Here is a 14,566-nt window from a genome sequence, read left to right as displayed (position 1 = left end):
CCTGAGTAAAGAGCAGCAGCTGAGGTTCCCAGACTGCCACGAGTATCCTAAATAATACTGCCTGAATGTCTGATTGCATTTGCCCTTTTGTATAACAAGGATGTTAATATTTTGCTTTCTGAGGAAAAATGTTGTAAACTTTAATTAATATATCAGTGACAAAAAAAGGCACGAGTTTTAAGTTTAACTGTACAGTAAAATATAACATCTATATGGATAAACAACTACAAGTAGATATATAAAACTATAAAAATAATTTCTTTACTGCACACCTTGCCTTAACAAGAAACATAACTCCTTCCTCCCTCAGGAAAGCTGAATACACTGACTCATGTCTTTGTTTAAGTGTCATGGTAAATTTGTTCTTTTATAACATGTAGTAGTTTAGCTTTGAACTTTTGATTTTTGGAAAAGGCAGAGTGGAAAAATGTTTTCATGGGAGAAGAGTGCACATTCCAGAGCTGCCGACTGTTACTCGTTAATGGGGAGGGGGAGGAGAGGAGAACGGGACAACTTAGGTTTTAGGCTTTGGTTGATGCAACTTGTTGTCTGGTATTTTGTGATCAACCAAAGTGTTTACACTGTACAGTGAAATATTTGAATTCTCTCTAATTTTTTTTCAGTTTTTGCATATTGAAAACTCTCAACAAGCTTGAAACAGAGGAGAGAAAAATTAGTCTTGTGTGTACAGAAAGAATGATACTTTGTAATATAAAGTAGTCCAAAGAGAAAACAACTCAGTTTACTGTAAATTACAGAGCTATGCAGACAATGTTACTCATAAAAATAAACCAGAACAAAATGTGAGCCCTTCATGTCTTTGCAACCTAAGCAACGGTTTTAAACACAATATTCCTGCACTGTTTCATGTTTATTTAATGTATTAATATTTGATTATGTAAATAAAATAAAAAATAGGATAATAAAATAAACTTTATGTAGCTTATTTATTCATGTAAAGTGAAAAATATGTCCTGAATATTTTGAAGAGTATTAACACATATGCTTTTTTCTTTTCTTTTCCTACAAAGAGAAGAAAACGCATATCATCAGAACCTATTCGATACTCAGCACTGTTATGATCTCTTCATTACTGGATGTTGAGTTTGGATGTCAGAACTGGTACAGTGAAGTACTCTCCTATTAAGCAGAGGTAATTCTCTTCATACAGTTGAACTGTTTACAGCATTTCAAAAGATGTCCTTCCACTCACCTATTCCAATAAAAACATTTCTGGGCAGAACATTATATCTTGCAATATAGAGTCATTTGATGTGAAAGACATGAGAACTGATGCTTTTGTTAACAGTCGGAGAGATTCATGCTGCATTCATTACTATAAATTTAGCAAGAACACATTATTTCAGATGACCACACTTCACTAGGTTTGGAAAGCAATTGCAAGTGTCAGCTCCTTTCATTTCATAGTGGGAATAGTGACATGATAGATGCAACATCCTGGATTCATGGCCCATGAAAAAACAACCATTATAGATATGTCAGAGATTGCATTCTTTGCTGCACTGGCATTAAGAGCTAAAGTCATTGAGAACAAGAGAGTATAATTAATGAAAAAGTCTAATGCTGAAACAATGTAAATTAACAAGTCTGTCAAAGTTTCATTTTCTGTGGAAAAACTGCCATTGAAAAGGATCCATTATGTCAAAAATTTTAACAGATGAAGGCTAGAAACTACATAAAAATACTAGCCCCAAGCCCGAGATGAGGAGTGAACTCCACTCACAAAGCCAGAAGATGTCAGGATATTATTCTGAGAGAGTGAATTTGAGGAGGACACCAACTGCTTTTCAGACACATTGAGATAAGTTTCTACTTAGTGGGATGGGTTATTTCATAAAAAGTATTCACTCAACATGAAAAACTGCATTTATGAAAGCCTACCAGTCACAGAATAATAGGGTTCATGTTTTCCCTGAAGAGCAGAGCTGCACACAGTGCAGGCCTGATGTAGCCATATTATGTTAAAGGATGCAGATGGGAAGCATAGCACTATTGTATTCAGAAGAAAAAAAAGAAAGGAAGTAGCCCTGAGACTAGCCACTGCCCATAAGGATGCAGAGATGCAATCAAGTTCAGAACTAAGGTACATAGAAAACATTCTACGAAAGATTTCTGCTGTTGCCCAGCTTTAATACATTCCCACCTTTGCTAGTTATATCAGTAATCAAGGTACTGTCAGTTTTCTGTCCATTGCTCTAATAGAAGTGCACACCTTTGACAGTATATTAATATTCCCTTTTCCCCAGTTTAAAAAAAAAAAAAAAAGCTTCTAGAAATACACACTAATACAGCTGAAACAGAAAACCTCCGTTAGTGTAAAGAATTAATTGCTTTAGATAAAAGATTTAAGTGGGTTATCATATAATCACCATTGCAGAGAATAAAGAATATAGAGATGGGTGCACCAGGAGATCAGCTAGAGGATGGCTACATTTTAGTAGTATATCTAATAAGGCTGCCTCAGACTTCACATTTGCTTTCAAAGTAATGGAATTATCTTACAAGAGAGTAACCAACATTTCACATAATTCTTTGAGGTCATTTAAAGCCTGCCTGTTAAACAAACATTACTCTGATTATATTTTTTCCATGGTTTTGTAATATCTCCTGTATACTTTCAGCAATTTTTCTCCTATCTGTCTCCTAAACTATCATGTGAACCACTGAGAAATTGCTTGCCTAAAACCAGAAACCTGTTTTCAATACTTTCCTGTTATTAATATTCCTTAAGTTACATTTCATCTTCCAGTCAAGGTTTGCTGCAGCAGTTTCTCTTTTGATACAAGTCAACTGTAGCTAGAATGCACAGTATGTCATATGAACAGTAAAAAACAATAGCTCAATTTTCCCAAAGTAGGTTAAATCAGAAGTTTTAAGGATAATCAAAACCATATTTTTACTAGCAAACAGAACCAATAAGTCATTGAAGCTACATAAATACAGTCATACCAACATTGCTCTTCATTATAAAAAGAATCTCGCACCCAGGAACACAAAAATTCCTGCTGTGGAATACTAAATAATTTTGGATCAAATATATGGAAGAATACACTGATCTTTGCACGAGAAGTGCATTGTAAAAGGGATCCCAGTAAAACAAGCTGAATCTTCAGACATTTAGAAACGTTTTATGACTTTCTTATCAGACATTAGAAAACTTGAAGGACTTTGAACAGAGCAGTATTATTTACAGGATAAGGTAACTACAAAGGCCAATTGATCAATAAGTGGAAGTTATCTGACCAGCAGCCAATGTAGAACACAGAGTCAACAGCAATGATTCATGGAATTTTTACAGTTTGTTGTGAGGTTGGGTTTTTTTAATGCTCAGAGCCCATATGGGAAAGAAATTTATTTCCCATACTGTGGAATGAAAATATTGCTCACCCCTTTGTAGAATATAAAGGTGAGAAATTAAATTGATTTAGTCAAAACTAAACAGTGTTCTCATCTCAGAAAGGTAGCACTCTGCAGTCCAGCCAAATTGTGTCTACCTGAAAAAGGGAAGAATTTGATCATCTATAGCTGAAACCACACCTTTTTAAAGTTATTCTAACTAAAGTGTAGGCGCAACTAAACTGAATGATTTCACCATGCTGAGTTATTTCCCACGTTCCTTTATTACTCCAGCAGTGTCAAAAAATGCAGGAACTGGGGAATCATATGATCCGTAGAAAAGAGAATATTGTGGTTTCTAAGAAAAATATTTATTACCAAGCAAGCTATTTTGATTTATTAAATGATAGCTTCTCATCATAGTGTTGTTTTTGTTATGGTGCTTGAAACCACAGTGGTTGTGTAACGCCAGGACTTTATTTGTTTAAAGGCATCCACTAGTGTTTTTCTTAATAGAAATATCAGTTCACAGCATTGCCAGGTTCATAGAAGCTCATCCAGGAACAAACTCTTTAGAAATTATTTTTTTCCTAGAGTGTCTATTCGGCCAGTGCAGGCACTGTGTCTCACTGCTGGTCTTCTACATTAGATTTATAGGATATTATAATTAACAACAGGTGATGGGCAGTACTACATGAACAGCAAGTGAAGTGAAAAGACTGGCAACTCAAGAGCCACTTGTGAATCATCAGAACTTTTCCCTGGATAAACTCAGTAGTAATAGTGGTAGGTTTTCTGACAATTGTTCATTGGGGGGTTTTTGTTCTGTTTAGCATGGTCTGCTTTGGTTTTTTTTGTCGGTTTTGTGGGGTTTTTTTTCCCCCACTACGACCACCCTGCTTTCTTTTTTCTCATGTCAAAGATTAGTGGCCCTCTGTCTGCTTTTACAGTTACGTAGCTTTTCCTATGTTTACCTGTCTACAAAAGGAAAAAAATCATGCCTAATCAGAGGACTTCTTGGAGGATTACAGACAAGTGCACATACAAAATTTTGAAGTTATGGAGATTTTTAAGAGACACTTGTGTCTCCATTATTCCAGCTGTCTCAAACTCTCATTCTGTACAAATAAACCAAAGGAAGAGATTCAAAACACGCACAGCCTTCACATCAGTTTTAATAAATGCTATTCTCCAGCTTAAGACTGAAAAGGAGGAAGACACTGAAAAACATCAATCAGCAAAACAAAAATATGTTCCAAATGAGTTTTCATTTGCATAGTCAAACTAATACCATTCTTTGTATTGTTTTCTTCTTTCAGGAGACAAGGTATGTTGGGAAAGGCAATGATTTGTTCAACTAAGTGAAGGACTTGTATCTACCAATAGATTAAAGTTTCCTGAATTGTTTCCAATGTACTAAACTCATGTGATAATGATACTTGTGAGTTAACTACAGGTCATAACAGAATGATTATAACAAAGGAGTGGTTTGGGTTTTTTTTTCCTAAATGAAAACGACAACTTTGTTCTTGATAATTGCCTCCATATCCTCATTGACATAAATATTTTAAATGCGTTAACTGATAGGATGATGTAAATAGTAATATTAAAAAAAAATATTTGCACTATAGACAGGATTAGAGATATTTTTTTACATTCCACAATCCTGCCAATATGGTTCCCCACATTCCTCTAAAAATAACTGCAATATGTGAAATTAATTTCTGTTAAGGCTTCCACACCCCAAAACACATTTGAATCAGTAACCTTGAAGTTCTTAGAATTACTATATTATAGAGCAATGACTATTATTTTAGCTTTATGTTACCAGGCTGCCAACAAGAACGCAAGAACACATGGGGCTTAAAGTTTGAGTTCGTTACAATATAGTGAGCTAACGTTCTCTTACAACTCTTTTTACATTGACTGTGGAAAAACATTCATTTTTTCCTGAGCTTATGGGACCACTGTAGGCATAGACTGGATATTGGTACTAGAGAACATACACTGTGACCACACGTAGGCTTGCATATACTGACTCACATACGTGCACTTCCATAATGGAAAGTGATCAGTTTTAATGCCTGTTCTTTGCTTGTGATTGTACAATTGGACCACTTGTCTCAAATCCACCAGTGAACACCAAGTTGTATGTTTACTCTGCACAATCGAAAACAGTACTTACTTTTTAGATAATGTTCTGTTAACTTCATTGTGAACTGGAGTCTCAACTAGTTACATTAAACTGCTTCATTGTATAGTGGTGTATTTATCCTGCTAGTTGCAGAGTTTGTGCTTCATTAAAATTCACATAGCACAAATTCACTTATCTATAGCTGAGATGCAAAGTTGCCCAAGGGAACACTTGTTAATCTGGGTAATTAATCAGAGGTGATGGGAAATTTTCCTTCATGTTCTTGCTGATCTCTAGGGCAACATCCAACTGTGAAATTTTGGCCTCACTGACTGAAGTGAAAGCAAGTTTCAGTAACAAGAATAGGCCAAAACATTTCTCACAAAGCACTTAATGATCTGGTGTCATCTGGCAAAGTTTCTCTATGCAGTCTTTTTTCAGAGCTGAAGAAATAGTTCATTTCTGTTCAGTATTTCATATGTATATGATACATAAATAAACCCCTTATATTGGTAATCTTATGCACATTTTAAGGAAGGTTCTACATTTCTTTGGGGTAAATACATTCATAAAGTGAATCTATAGTTCAAAGTCTCTCAGCTAAGTGAACTTTAAATCACATCTTCAATAGAAAATTTGTGGCTTTGCTTGGGCAGGGAGAAAATATATGATTGTCAAAATGCTTGGAGATTCAAGCATATAGTTTGAAATGGCCTCAAGGCTTCTACTTTGTAGAGATGCTAGTCTCAAAGATAATTGTATTTTTATTTAAAGAAAGAAACACTCTTTCCATCAGATGCACAGATTTAGAGATCTGTTACTCAAAATAATAATAATTTTAAAACCCACAAACCTTCATCCAATCACATTTTATTTTTTTTGGTGGCTAGGCATAGATTTTAAAATTTGTATGTGTAGAAACCAATTGGAGATGTGTTTTTCTTATTGAAATGCTTCAGAATAGTTAATATAGATACTTTTGCTGCACAATATTAGTAGGAATTTTCAAAAGACTGAACAGATTTCCAAATCACAAGAAGAATCCTCCCCAACACAAAGCACAAAACAGAGACAGTTTTCTTAGAAAAAAATTCATTGATTTAGATAAATATTAAACATAGTTCAAACTGATCCAGCAATTTTATTTCAGGTATTCAGCTCTTTCAGGTGTGACTTTATTAATACTGAGTCTGAAAGATGAGATAGCACTTACTTAATTTTTTTATTAACTACTCATTAGTTTAGCCTAGAAATATTTTTGCCTAGCTACATCTATTTAAAACAACATTATGTTATGAGAGGCAAAATATACAAAACAAATGAATAATGAAGTTACAATAGACAGAACAGCAGTTTACAGGCTAAATTTGAATTTCAATGATTTTTCATGACCACCTAATGGGTGGGGCCTTGGGCTACATGGGCTAATGGGAGGTATCCCTGCCTATGGCAGGGGGTTGGAACTAGATGATCTTAAAGGCCCTTTCTAACCCAAACCATTCTGTGATTTGTTTCTGCAACACACAAAAACTGCTGAACATAGATACTGATAGACAGGTTTACACAAGCTCACAAAGAAAGCTGCAAGCTTCCAACTCCTTTTTTAGATCGACCCCCTGGCTCACAGTAAATTTGTTTTGATTAAGAACATACTGTGTTATTACTAAATGCTCTTGTTTTGAGTGCATCATAGTAGTTTCATTGTAGCAGGAGCTAACTGAATGCTTATTTTCTCAAATAAATTCATAGCATCATGAATTCTAGCATAGACATTTCAAAAGGTTTACTTCTCATTGTTAATGATTAACTCAAGATCTCCATAACAGATTCACAAAGGCATTAGTAAGTTTATGAGTTTAGCAAAAGTAACTGGCTCTCAGCATTAATTTCAGCCTTGAAAGGTTATTATAACAGGTCGTTGTAATATCTTGGGTCTGAAAGAGAAGCATTCTTTACAGCTGGATACTTAGATGGATGTACTTTCTTAATACTATTTCTTCTAAATGAAAGTTAGTGCTAGAAATTTTTCTTTTAGACTGAGATACCTTATTTGTTGAGTAATTTATAAAATAAGACATTTCTGGGGTCAAGTTACCACATGTACCAAGAAGGTCTACATTTCAGTACACGCCTTGGATGCAGAATTTGTGCCCACATTATTCAGGCACATAAATTCCACTGAATACTTCCACTGATCAGGAGTCAGGCCACCCACTGCTTACATTAAGTCTGAGTACAAGTTTTATTTGTGTGTTTCAATTCATGTTTCTGGAAACATGCTGATGCTATACTCCTTTACATTGGAGTTAGGATGATAAAGTGTTTCTGAAGTAATGACATACTGAAGACTCCTTAGCAAAACTCATTGAACTCAACAGTACAGCTATATGAATCCTGTAATAAAGAACTTAAAATCTTTCTGCTTGACTGTAGGAGACATTTACATTGCTTACTGATCTGTTTATGTGTCCTATCATGCTGATGCAAAGCAACTACAGGTACCTCAGTCAGTGGAGTGACTGCAGTTAAAGTGAATATTTTATATAATACCTTTTACACTGGGGACAGAATTAAGTACCTGCTGATATTGCATCTCTGATTTGTCAAACTGAATCTTTTATTTATGGAGGTGTACACAAGTGCATGTACACATGCTCATATATAAAAGTTTCTTTTTGGGGAAGGGTGCTATAAAACATTTCAGGTAAAATTGAAAGTCATAGAAACAATACAAACTATGCTATATTTGGGCTGTAGGAATAAGGGATAGGAAAGAGGAAGGCTATTTGCATAAGTAAATTATCTTAAACCTTGTATGTGAATGGTACAACACAAAACCCATAACATTCACAGTTCTGCAAAAATACCACTTATGTTTCTGTTCCCTTATTAAATGAATGAATACTACCAAGTCTGCTCAAGACATAGATGGTGTATGCTTGCCTTTAGCAAACTCTGCTCACACCAACTCACATCCATAGGGATACTGGGACATTTATCATTTTATCAGGAAAAAAAAGTTTGTGGTTGCGAGGGAATAAAGGAATTGATGACATCAAGGCTTTTCAGAGATTATTATCCAACCTTTACAGGTTTACTTGCAGAGCCTGAGCTTAGCTCTACACCTCGCATATCACAATTCTGGAAAGTGTAACAGGTTACAGGAAAGGTCAGAATTTGTTAAGTATTGATGGATTAGAAGTAATAATTACTAATATTTATTTTAAAAGAAAATATTCCCAACAATATTTTAGAAATTAGTAAGAAAAATGGCATCTAGAGAGATCTGGATCATTCATAGACTTAGCCAAGTTAAAGATGAAAAATAATTAGATCATCCAGCCCACTTTCCTGCTAATGCAGTACTGTTCCCAACAGTACATTTTCTAGTGCTTAGTTTTTGAAGTCCCTTGAGAAGGGAGATTCCAGTGTTTCCTTTGAACACATCCTGGCACACTCTGTAAGGGAGGTTTTTTCTCCCTCTATTCAGTCAAACATTTCTTCTTATTTCCTCTTCCACTCAAGAATTATTTCTCTGGTTGGTGCCAGGCCCCTTCAGGAATCCAGAAGAGACATTGCCAGCAGGAACAGATATTTCATGATATGCAAGTCTGTAGCAGACAGTTTTAGGAGAAAATTGTAGTAGCCTCCTTTTATTTACAGTATTTTGTGTGCCAAAGGGAAAGAGTGCATCTGAATGTTGCTTAGCCATCTTTGAACAGTTTTAATATGATAATTCTTCAGTATGAACTTCAGGGAGAGTGTCTGTTCAAACCAAACCTTGACTGACTCAGATCAGGTTAGAGGACTGCTGAAAGAATGCCCCGCAATAACAAGAAGCTCACCGTATACCATGTCACTAGTGATTTGTCTGTTTAAATAAGGGAACATAAGAAAGAGGCTTGAAGAAAGAGCAGAAAAACATACGGACATGTTTTTGACCCAGTGGGGACTGCATACAAAACTAACCATCTATGCTGTATGAATGTACTCAGGATGGTATCACATGTAGGTACAATATTCACATGCAACAATTACAGTCATGCTATAGATGCAGCAGCCCACAACAGCTCATTCCATACAGTTGTCTTACTGACAAAGCAGTTGTGGGAAAAAAATACTGCCTTTCAATAGGCTGTGTACAAACTCAGCATCGTGAAATCCTTATGTGTGTTTGTGAAGAGATCCCTCTGCAGTTCCTGAAAAGCTGTGGCTTATAAAGAATCATTCAAGAACAAAAGCAGAACAAAAGTCCTGTGAAATGCAAGGTGTTTGTCCTGAGCTACAGAAGACTGATCATCAATTGACAGCATTTTTTTTAAAGATATATGAGGCTTAAAAAAGTTTCTTTTTTTTATTTGTGACACAAGTAGAAAGTTACATACTTGTTGCTTTTAAGAGTGGGACAAGTCATTCAGAGTATTTAGCAATGCTGAACATAGAGGCATTCACAAATCAGCAACACTGTAATCATTGCTCACACCAGCACACAATACTTTGTGCTTTCAGTGATGCAGTTCTGGAAAGGGGCGGGTAGAGGCCCATTGGGCACATCTATGCTGCCACACTTGGCAGTAAGTTTAGGCTTTCCATTAATTCTTTCATGCTAAACGATGGAAAGACAGTGTTTGGGAAGGCACTGGAAAGCTTGTCCCATTTGAGTGGGATTTGGTAGCATTTCATCCATGCTACAGGTGTTTCTGACAGCAAATGATAAGGTATCCTAAACTAAGTTTCAGTCTACACGCTGACAGGCAGTCAAATAAAGAACAACCATAGACTTTCAGAGAAGGTTATGTTTATGGATAGGATTGCAGTTTGGGCAAGCCTTCTGCTAGAGCTTGAGGTAGCTTCAGGGTGAACACAGCACAATAATACTGCAAGGTCTTTAAGATCTATGCAACATTCTCTATTTGCAATGCTTTGTCCTAAGTTTGAAAGAAAAAAATACTTTCTATTGAATCAACAGTCACAGCAACTGGGAAAAAAATACGAAAAAGTAATACTCTTCTCCTTAGAGCTAGACTGATATTTCTATCAGTCACATGCACAGTCAATCAGAAAACTTGGTAAGAGAAGCACAATTCCCCTGAAAAGTCCGAAGGGAGAGAAATCAGGTTTGAGAGCTTTTTCTCTTCTGTAAGCACCAGAACAGTCAGGTATTTGTTTTAGCTTGTGCAAGGCACACAAAATTGGAAAGAGGAGGATTTTTTGCCACTTGCATCAATTCCCCTCCCATCCACAAAACCCAAAAGCTTCTTTTTTTTCTGCATTCTAGACGTTTATGCTCACGATATTCAAGTAACTTGTGTATCTGCTCATTTAGTTCATCATCAGAAAAATAAAGGAACAAAAGTCAGACCTCCCAAAAAACCCAGATACCACAGGTATAAAATAGGGATATGGGTGAGCAACATAACACTCCTTAAAGCTACCTGATTTGTACCCTAGCACATCCAAAATAGATGGAGCCTGTTTAAGAGGTAACCTGTCACCTCTCAGAACAGAAGGAACCATTACTTGAGGTACATTTCCTGTTTTACTCTCATTATACTTTAGACTATAGAGGAATTGAGCTTTCTTCTTAAATTGGGACAGATAATTTAACAGCCTACGCTACTACCTTGATAAAAGCAGAGGGGGAAAAAAGCTTCCTAAGTCCAAATTCCCATGAATGAGAACATCAGGCATCTTAACATATACTTTGCAACGTCTTCCAAACTCACTGCTGGCACTGCCTTGAAACAGTCCAGTGAAGAGGATGAAATAAAGTAAATATAACAAACTGCATTTTTTATGTTGTTCCTGGAAATACTCGTTGCAGAGCCAGATTACGAGCTGGTTCACTCCCTTTCCAGCCAGTAAAAGAATCTTTATTCAACAGCCAGAACACTTGAAAGGTGCTCACTTGTGAGCAGCTTCAGGAGCTTCATGATTCTGTATTCACACACGTGCAATCCACCTTCTTTAGTAAGCCTTGGGGATTTTACACTGAAAAGAGCAATTGAAAACCTCTGTGGCTCAGCAGTTGTTAGTATGACTGCTAACAGAAGCTGGCTTGACATAAACTGTTTCCATTTAAGCTTCAGCTGATACTCCATGACATTTATTTCATAGCTGCTACCTCATCCCAGCTCCTTTAGCTGCTTTACATCATGCAAACAAACTTAGTAGAAATGAAGTTTTGTGGCAAGCAGGAGAAGCTATGAAAGCTGCTGAAAATTTCAGTTATTTGTGCTGTTCATTGCAGCACCAGCTCAGCCCAAAGAGCTTTTTCAGATATTTTAGTAATGCTACTAAGACCATAGCTCTAACAACTCTCTATACAGCAACACAAACCACTGTCATTCTTTGGGTGTAAAATTATTTATGACAGCACCTAACTGTGAGGAGCTGAAGGCAGTTTTTTATTGTGGAGGTCTTAGCCAAGTCCTCTAACAAAAAATCCAGTGACTTTTTAACTCCCACACAAAGCAAATGTAGTATTATTTGCTAATAACACCTGGTCTCCCTCCTCTGTCAGACCTGACACTTAAGCTCTGCCAGCCACCTAATTGCAAAAATAAATATGCAGTGTGACTAGTGAGTACTGTTTCCACTTCTGATCCACCCCCCATTCATGCTATTGAGACAGAGTTTCTCCAAAAGAAAGAGGAAAAAAAAACTACAGGTTTTTTTAACAGAGAAGGAAGACCTCAATTTTGTATCTACTTTCACTAATTCACCAAAGCTTACACAGAGTGTAGTAATATTGTCCAGTTATTTTGCCATGAGTGACACAGTCTCTGCAGAATAAATGAAATATGAGATACCAGTGTGTTTGGGTACGTGATGTTCAGACTTCCTCTTTGTGTTGTCCGTTTGACATGAGCACTCACTTGAATGTTCATCAGGAGGACATATTCATCAGGTACACTGCTTTCTTTTATTTTCTGTAAGAATATTTTGAGATGTCAATTCTCTAAAAAGCATAACAAAATAAAAACATACAGATGTGAACCCCAAACCTGTTCTCACACAACTAAGTTGTCATCTTTCTTTCTTTCCTTCCTTTTAAAATTATTTTGGATTTATCCTATGATTTCATGTCAAGGTTTTATAGGGGTCATATAATGTGGAGTAGGACATACAGTTTCTTAAAGTAGGTTCCCACTTCCATGCTAAGGTCTAGTGAACACTTCAAATGAAGTGTTTCTCTTAAACTATGTGTAAATTCATTTGTGATAGTCCACATTTGCTTTATTGGTTTTGTAGGGGAAATCAGATTCTGCTTTTCTTATGAGCATCCAATGGGAAGTTTCCCATGCAGAAACACAGCTGAAGCAGCAATGAGAAAGCTTTATTATTTTGTAATTTATTTCCTGCAATTAATTCCTTAGCTGATTTATCAGATTTCTGACCAATTTCACAGGTCACTGGGCTTGACAACACATTTTCGCTTTGAGTTGCCTCCTTGGGGAGAAGTAGGGAATCTTCAAAAGGGAACAAGCTTGTCTATCTGCCTCCACTGCCGAATGCAAAACAGAGCAGGAAATATTTAGAAGAGGCAACGAAAGGAGCATATGTAATTTCTGTGCACATGAACATTATCTTCCATGAAGGAGAATTTAATGCATTAAATTCTAGGAAATATTTCAAAACCAGTAATACTTGACTCTACAGTCATGGATCAATACTTCTTCATGGCATGGTAGAATATAGAGCCCTTTAGCTCAGAGGCTGCTTTCTTCTTATACATTTAGACTAAATCCTTTAGCCCCCCATAAGATGCCAATGTAATTCATAAACCTGTCAATGTTACAACCCACCTGGAAAGTAAGGACAAGTTTTTTTGCATTTTAAACAAAATAACCTGTTAGCAGATACCCAGGTAATTTCCTAACATAAGTAGCAAAAAAATAGTGCAGCTCCCACTTTGACAGAAACAATTAGAGGGCTGGAACACCTCTCCTTTGAGGACTGAGAGAGCCAACGTTGTTCAGCCTAGAAAAGAGAAGGCTTTGAGGGGACCTTATAGTAGCCTTCCAGTAGCTAAAGGGGTTCTACAGGAAAGCCGGAGAGGGACTTCTTACCAAGGCCCATACTAGTAGGGCCAAGAACTAATGGTTTTAAAGTTTTAAGAGGATAGGTTTAGACATAAAGAAGAAAAGTTTTACGATAAGGGTGGTGAGACACAGGAACAGTTTGCCCAGAGAAGTTGTAGATGCCCCATCACTGGATGTTTTCAAGGTCAGGTTGGATGGGGATTATACCAGACTGATCTAGTGAAAGATGTTCCTGCCCACACAGGGGGGCTGAACTAGATGATCTTTAAAGGTACCTTCCAACCCAAACCATTCTGTGATTCTGTGAAGTGCTCCCTGAGAGAAGGCAAACGTCATCTTCATAATGTGATAGCTGCAGATTAGACAATGGTTTTCACATCATTTGTTGGCGCAAAGTTCAGTTTTTTAAAGATACAAGCCTTTGAATATGTTAGCATTTTTTTATTTCTACCCAGACTTCAGTTTGGCCTGTTCATAAACCAGACTGGTTTATTGGCATCTGTAAGATCTTAAATTTATTAAAGGATAAATCTATGGTGAGTTTAAATGCTAACTCAATTAGGGTGCTTACGTGGGGTCTTTGCACAATGTTTATTAGATGAAGTTTCAAGTAAAACCCAGACATGTTCTGTTTCTGTTTTGTACCCACAAAGACTTCAGTACAGCTAGGAAACATATTTCAGTGAGTCACATCTTGGAAAAGAAAATCATAGATGGCTAAAAATGCAATAATAGTAGGATATAAGGAAATAAACACCAACTGTAGTCATTCTCACAATCACTTCTAGTGTTCTTCAGCTACCAGAAAGAAATAATCACTTCTCTTTATAACATTACATCCATTCCCAAGGCAAAAAGCAACAGAATTCAGTCATGCTGCCATTCTGTATTGGGATGAATAAGGATACCAAAACTGAGACTCCAAAAAGACATTTGCCATCAAATGGGCTGATCAATAGCCCTTAACATTTTATCTCGAGATCCTTGCAAACATAATGAACATAATGAACCACTGCTTTAGTCCAGAAAG

At 36.4% G+C, this 14,566-nt stretch overlaps 1 protein-coding gene across 2 annotated transcripts in view; it reads left to right on the top strand.

The window, feature by feature from the left end:
• The window catches only part of COL8A1 (collagen type VIII alpha 1 chain), an 86,618-nt gene that overhangs the window by 14,580 nt on the left and 57,472 nt on the right, over positions 1–14,566 (top strand). For both annotated transcript variants that reach the window (XM_034074392.1, XM_034074391.1), the window contains exon 2: positions 1,032–1,153. The gene's annotated coding sequence lies outside the window, so the exon portion shown is untranslated. The remainder of the gene's footprint in view (positions 1–1,031; positions 1,154–14,566) is intronic.

This window comes from Melopsittacus undulatus, chromosome 2 (genome assembly GCF_012275295.1).
Source record: "Melopsittacus undulatus isolate bMelUnd1 chromosome 2, bMelUnd1.mat.Z, whole genome shotgun sequence".
NCBI lineage: Eukaryota > Metazoa > Chordata > Aves > Psittaciformes > Psittaculidae > Melopsittacus > Melopsittacus undulatus.
Note: the sequence above shows the minus strand (reverse complement) of the source record. Positions and strands in the feature narration are given on the sequence as shown.